Source organism: Pleurodeles waltl, chromosome 4_1, assembly GCF_031143425.1.
Source record: "Pleurodeles waltl isolate 20211129_DDA chromosome 4_1, aPleWal1.hap1.20221129, whole genome shotgun sequence".
In the NCBI taxonomy this organism is placed as follows: Eukaryota; Metazoa; Chordata; class Amphibia; order Caudata; family Salamandridae; genus Pleurodeles; species Pleurodeles waltl.
This window is the reverse complement of record NC_090442.1, coordinates 28,161,162-28,166,743: the sequence shown is the minus strand read 5'-3', so window position 1 is coordinate 28,166,743 and position 5,582 is coordinate 28,161,162. Positions and strand designations below refer to the sequence as shown.

The window sequence follows — 5,582 nt, the reverse complement described above, 5'->3', positions numbered from 1 at the left end:
ACAGCAGTCAGGCTATCAAGACTAGACCTCTCTAATGCCACCTGTGCCAGACTCCCTAATGACAGCAGTCACACTGTCGAGACTAGACTCCTCTAATGCCACCTGTGCCAGACTCCCCGCTGACAGCAGTCACAGGATCGAGGCTGGACTCTCCTAATGTCACCAGTTCCAGGGTCCCTAGTGAAAGTAGTCACACAATGAAGACTGTACCCATTTATTACTACCTTTGAACAATTCTGTCTCCTAGGATTCAGCTGCTTGATGCTAAGAACCCCATATATAATTAACCTAACTGTGAATCATTTACATAATCAGCGGTTAGTCAGCAAATCTCCCAAGGATCCAGCTCGATGTCAGGATCTTCTGGGGAAGAACCACTATGGTGGGTGCATTTACAGTTGCCTGTGATGATGGAAATGAGCATCACTTCTCTCGTGTCGGGACTTGGGAGGTAAAAGTTGTGCACTGCAAGCATTAACCCAGAGAGTTACATTCTCTTACTTTCACTAACTGCGCTTTTGGACGCTGTTCTCTGGCCGCCGTCACAGAACAGTAAATGTTGCATATAACATCCAAACACCACAATCAGCTGTGACTATTCATCAGTGTGAGATAATCTTGTTAAATTGGTTAGACTGTGATAGGTTATAGGTTTTATCACTAATCCTTAAATTAGCTGAAAATACAGGTTAGTCCAAGTATTGTTCATAGTTGCTTTTATAGGTAACATGATCAGGTGTGTTTGGATACCACAACTCTATTCTACTCAATAAAAAACATTAATGTATTATTTCTTTTAGTCCACATTGTACTAGTCTCCCAGTGTGCTTCCTGGTATATCCTGTCCTTTTGCTATGTGTACAGAAACAAGCAATTGCTGAGAATAGACACTCTTTAGGTCGCCTATCATCTACTTTTTATCATCTGGCTCTTGAAAGTCCTACACAGTTGTATTTTTACTATTTCTGTTATTCCTTCACCTCACAAGGGTATTATTGTCAATGGACCTAAATTCATGCCAAGATCGCTGCATCTCTAAGAGTATTTACGTGTGTGTTAAATGACCGTGTGTTGTTGGTTATGGATTTGTAGGATTGATATTGACAAAAGCTCTTCGCACATTTAGACCATTTCACTAGCCTTCCAATGTGTGTGTTTGCTGATGTCCTGTAGGCTTGATAAATGACTAAAGTTCTTCTTCCGTTTATTGCAATGATATGTTTTACCACATGCAGGTTTGTTGATGACTCCTTAATGTGGAGATTTCACCAAAAGTACTTCCATATTTACTGCAATGATATGGTTTCCCACCCTGTGTATGTTTGCTGATGTCTTTGGAAATCTGAAGTGACTAAAGCTCTTCCCTCACTCACTGGACTTGAACGTGTTTTTCCTTGTGTGTGTTCGTTGATGACTCCTTAAGGATGAAGACTGACTAAAACTACTTCCACATTCTCTGCACCCAAATGGCTTTTCCCTGTGTGTGTTCTCCGATGAATCCTTAACGCTGAAGATTGACTAAACTTCTTCACACAGTCACTGCATTTGAAAGGTTTTTCTCCAGTGTGTGTTCTCTCATGCTGTTGTAGGTTTGAAAAGTAATGAAAACTCTTCACACAATAGCTGCATTTGAATGGCTCTTCTCCTGTGTGTGTTCGTTGATGAATCTTTAGTTTTGAAGAGTCACTAAACCTCCTTCCACATTCACTGCAATCATATGGTTTTTCTCCAGTATGTCTTCGCTCATGTCTTTGCACGTTTGATAATCGACTAAAACTCTTCACACATTCACTGCATCTGAATGGCTTTTCCCCTGTGTGTGTACGTTGATGCTCTTTTAGGTATGCAGATTGACTAAAGCTCTTCACACACTCAGTGCACTTGAATGGTTTTTCTCCTGTGTGTGTTCGTTGATGGCTTTGTAGGTGTGATAACAGCCTAAAGCTCTTCACACATTCACTGCACCTGAATGTTTTTTTCTGTGTGTGTATTTGCTGATGTCTTTGTAGGTGTGATAATCGAATAATAAACACAATGGGAGGTCCCCCCTTGTTCTTCTTTCTGTCAAAATTCAAGTGAGTAGAGTTCAAGTGAACGCAATCATAGATATCACACCAGTCTTTATAAAGTCCAAATCCATCCAGGATTTATTGGATCACATCTTCTGATAATCAATAAATTTCATGAAGATACATCTTGAGCCATACACATTGAGCCAACACGTGTTTCGTCTTGGGATAATCCTTTTGTCCCCAACGACTTCTTCAGGGCTAATCTCAAATAATCTTGAGTTACAATAACGCCGTTAATGTATTTAAACGGCTGTTGAAGCAGGACGCGTCCTCGCGCACTCGCTGGAAAGCGTTCCCTTAATATGGGAACACCTTGTTTGTTCCGTGTACAATTGTAGTAGCCTTGAAATATACGGCCATCAAAAAATTCATGAACTATTAAGATTCGAGGATAGTAAATGTATACCTTTCTGATGTACTACATAGTCAAAATAAGGACACTTTAAAATAACTCAAGATTATTTGAGATTAGCCCTGAAGAAGTCGTTGGGGACAAAAGGATTATCCCAAGACGAAACACGTGTTGGCTCAATGTGTATGGCTCAAGATGTATCTTCATGAAATTTATTGATTATCAGAAGATGTGATCCAATAAATCCTGGATGGATTTGGACTTTATAAAGACTGGTGTGATATCTATGATTGCGTTCACTTGAACTCTACTCACTTGAATTTTGACAGAAAGAAGAACGAGGGGGGACCTCACATTGTGTTTATCATTGTTGGGTTTCTTAGAACCTTTAAGGGAGGGGTGTTTTCCCTTGTGTAGGTAACCCCAAATGAGATTTGTGGCCAATTAGTTTCCTGAGCGCCATCAGTCCCCTTTTTTTACACCCAAATTCTCTTCGTGATAATCGAATAAAGCTACTTCCACATTCACTGCAGTCATATGGTTTCTCGCCGGTGTGTGTTCGCTGATGCTCTTTCAGGTGTGATAAAAAACTGAAGCTCTTTCCACATCCATTGCACTTGAATGGTTTTTCTCCTGTATGTGTTCGCTGATGATTACGTAATGTTGAAGGTTCGCTAAAACTACATTCACATTCAGTGCAATCGTAGGGTTTTCCCCTGTGTGTGTTCGCAGATGTGTTTGGAGGCTTGATATTTGACTAAAGCTCTTCACACATTCATTGCACTTGAAAGGCTTTTCCCCAGTGTGTGCTCGTTGATGAATCCTTAATGTTGAAGAACGACTAAACCTACTTCCACAAGCATTGCAGTGGTATAGTTTTTCTCCAGTGTGTGTTCGCTGATGCCTTTGTAGGTCCTGTAATTGACTGAAGATCTTCACACATTCACTACAATGGTAAGGTTTTTCTCCAGTGTGTGTCCGCTGATGTCTTTGTAGGTCTGTTAATCGACTAAAGTTCTTCACACATTCGATGCATTTAAATGTTTTTTCTCCGGTGTACGCTTGCTGTTGGCACTTCAGTAGTGATGAAAAACTAAAGCTCTTGCAGCATGTGTATTTTTTCTCTCTCTTGGTTAGTGTTTCTGGGTCAGGTATACATTTGTCTGCATCCCGTGGCTGTGTTTCTTGATGGGCCAACATGGCTAATAAAGCACTTGTGTTATTCTCACATTCCCTGTATGAACATTTGATTTCCTGTTCAAAAACAAAGTAAAATGCTCACCAAATATCTGTGAAACCTGTAATATGTGTAAGGTTTCTTTTTGGGTGATTGTGTCTTCAGATTGGATAATGTTATTTCACAATTGCACGTAAAGATTCATCCTCCTTCTGGTTGGTGCAAATTGAGACAGAAGTTTGTATTTTAAAAGCGGAACTCTTCTTTTCTCTATCTTTCAGTTGTCTGGCTCTGCTCCATTGTGCTTTTCTGTGGTCACCTGGTTTGGCCAGAAAGAGTTTACGATGCACCTAGAGCACTGGAGGCTAGTGGGTTATAATTTTAGGAAGCCGAGCACTGCTGTAACCACATCATACCGATTCCATGATCAACGCTGGTGCTGGACACTGGTTTCCACAGGAGGTGGTTTGTCATTGTTGTTGCCTTAATCTCCTAGAGGTCATTTCTTAGTCTTGTGGCCCGGAAGGGCACAGCTCAGACTCTTGCATCCAATGAACTGTCCTACAAGGCTCTTCCAGGGTTTGTCATTGTTGTTGCCTTAATCTCCTAGAGGTCACTTCTTCGTCTTGTGGCCTGGAGGAGCACAGCTCAGACTCTTGCATCCAATGAACTGTCCTACAAGGCTCTTCCAGGGTTTGTCATTGTTGTTGCCTTAATCTCCTAGAGGTCACTTCTTCGTCTTGTGGCCTGGAGGAGCACAGCTCAGACTCTTGCATCCAATGAACTGTCCTACAAGGCTCTTCCAGGGTTTGTCATTGTTGTTGCCTTAATCTCCTAGAGGTCACTTCTTCGTCTTGTGGCCTGGAGGGGCACAGCTCAGACTCTTGCATCCAATGAACTGTCCTACAAGGCTCTTCCAGGGTTTGTCATTGTTGTTGCCTTAATCTCCTAGAGGTCACTTCTTCGTCTTGTGGCCTGGAGGAGCACAGCTCAGACTCTTGCATCCAATGAACTGTCCTACAAGGCTCTTCCAGGGTTTGTCATTGTTGTTGCCTTAATCTCCTAGAGGTCACTTCTTCGTCTTGTGGCCCGGAGGGGCACAGCTCAGACTCTTACATCCAATGAACTGTCCTACAAGGCTCTTCCAGGATCTGTCATTGTACGTGCAGGTTTGTTTGTCGCTGACTGCGTTGATGTTTTCCTGAATACTGGATCTCATTATTTCTGACAGCTTGTTTCACATTTACAATATTATCTTCATTATTCATAATCATTTTGTGCATCCAGGCTTTGTTTCCTGTTGTACGTAAAGAGATTGAAAAACATTAAATGGAAACATAATGGAACGTGAATACACAATAGTTAACTGGTTGCAAAAGAAATCGATTTTTTAGTATCTTTGAAAGTTGAAAGAAATATTTCGCCAGAAACGGATATTTAAGCAAACGTTCTGTTGAACAGGTCACATCTTACTTCAGACATGGAGGTGATTTACCAGTGTTCAGAGAGCTTGATAAAGAAAGAGAGCCGTGTGCTACTGGTGCAGCTACACATGGACACAATTTCATTTACATAAGAACAATTGTGGAAAAAGAGGGATCATGATGTGCTGTTGTTATTTACGCTTCAGGATTTCAAGAAGTGTATAACAAGGAAGAATATAACAAAGGTTACTCCATTCACCCTCTTCTTCACAGTGATTTCCTGTTCACATTGGATCACCTGAAGCGCCAACTCCCGTCTTTACCTTGCTGTTCCTTAAGTGATCTTTGCCACTTTCCCAGCCCCCCTGGCCTTTGTTCAGGCATTTCTGATTTTGTCTAACCAGTTTAGGCATTATTGTGAGTTGAGGTGGATTTTCCATCGCCTCAATATGCATCCATGTCCATAAAAGTAATGTAGTTAACAAGGCCTGGTTCTAACACAATATAAATTAGAGATTCTATAGGTTTTCCTCAGATTGATTTAGTTTGGATCCTGT

The 5,582-nt window shown here is 41.2% G+C and overlaps 1 pseudogene; it reads right to left on the bottom strand.

Moving 5' to 3' along the window:
- Window positions 1–1,365: 1,365 nt before the first annotated feature.
- LOC138286943 (zinc finger protein 135-like) lies at window positions 1,366–3,624 on the bottom strand (annotated as a pseudogene).
- Window positions 3,625–5,582: the final 1,958 nt, after the last annotated feature.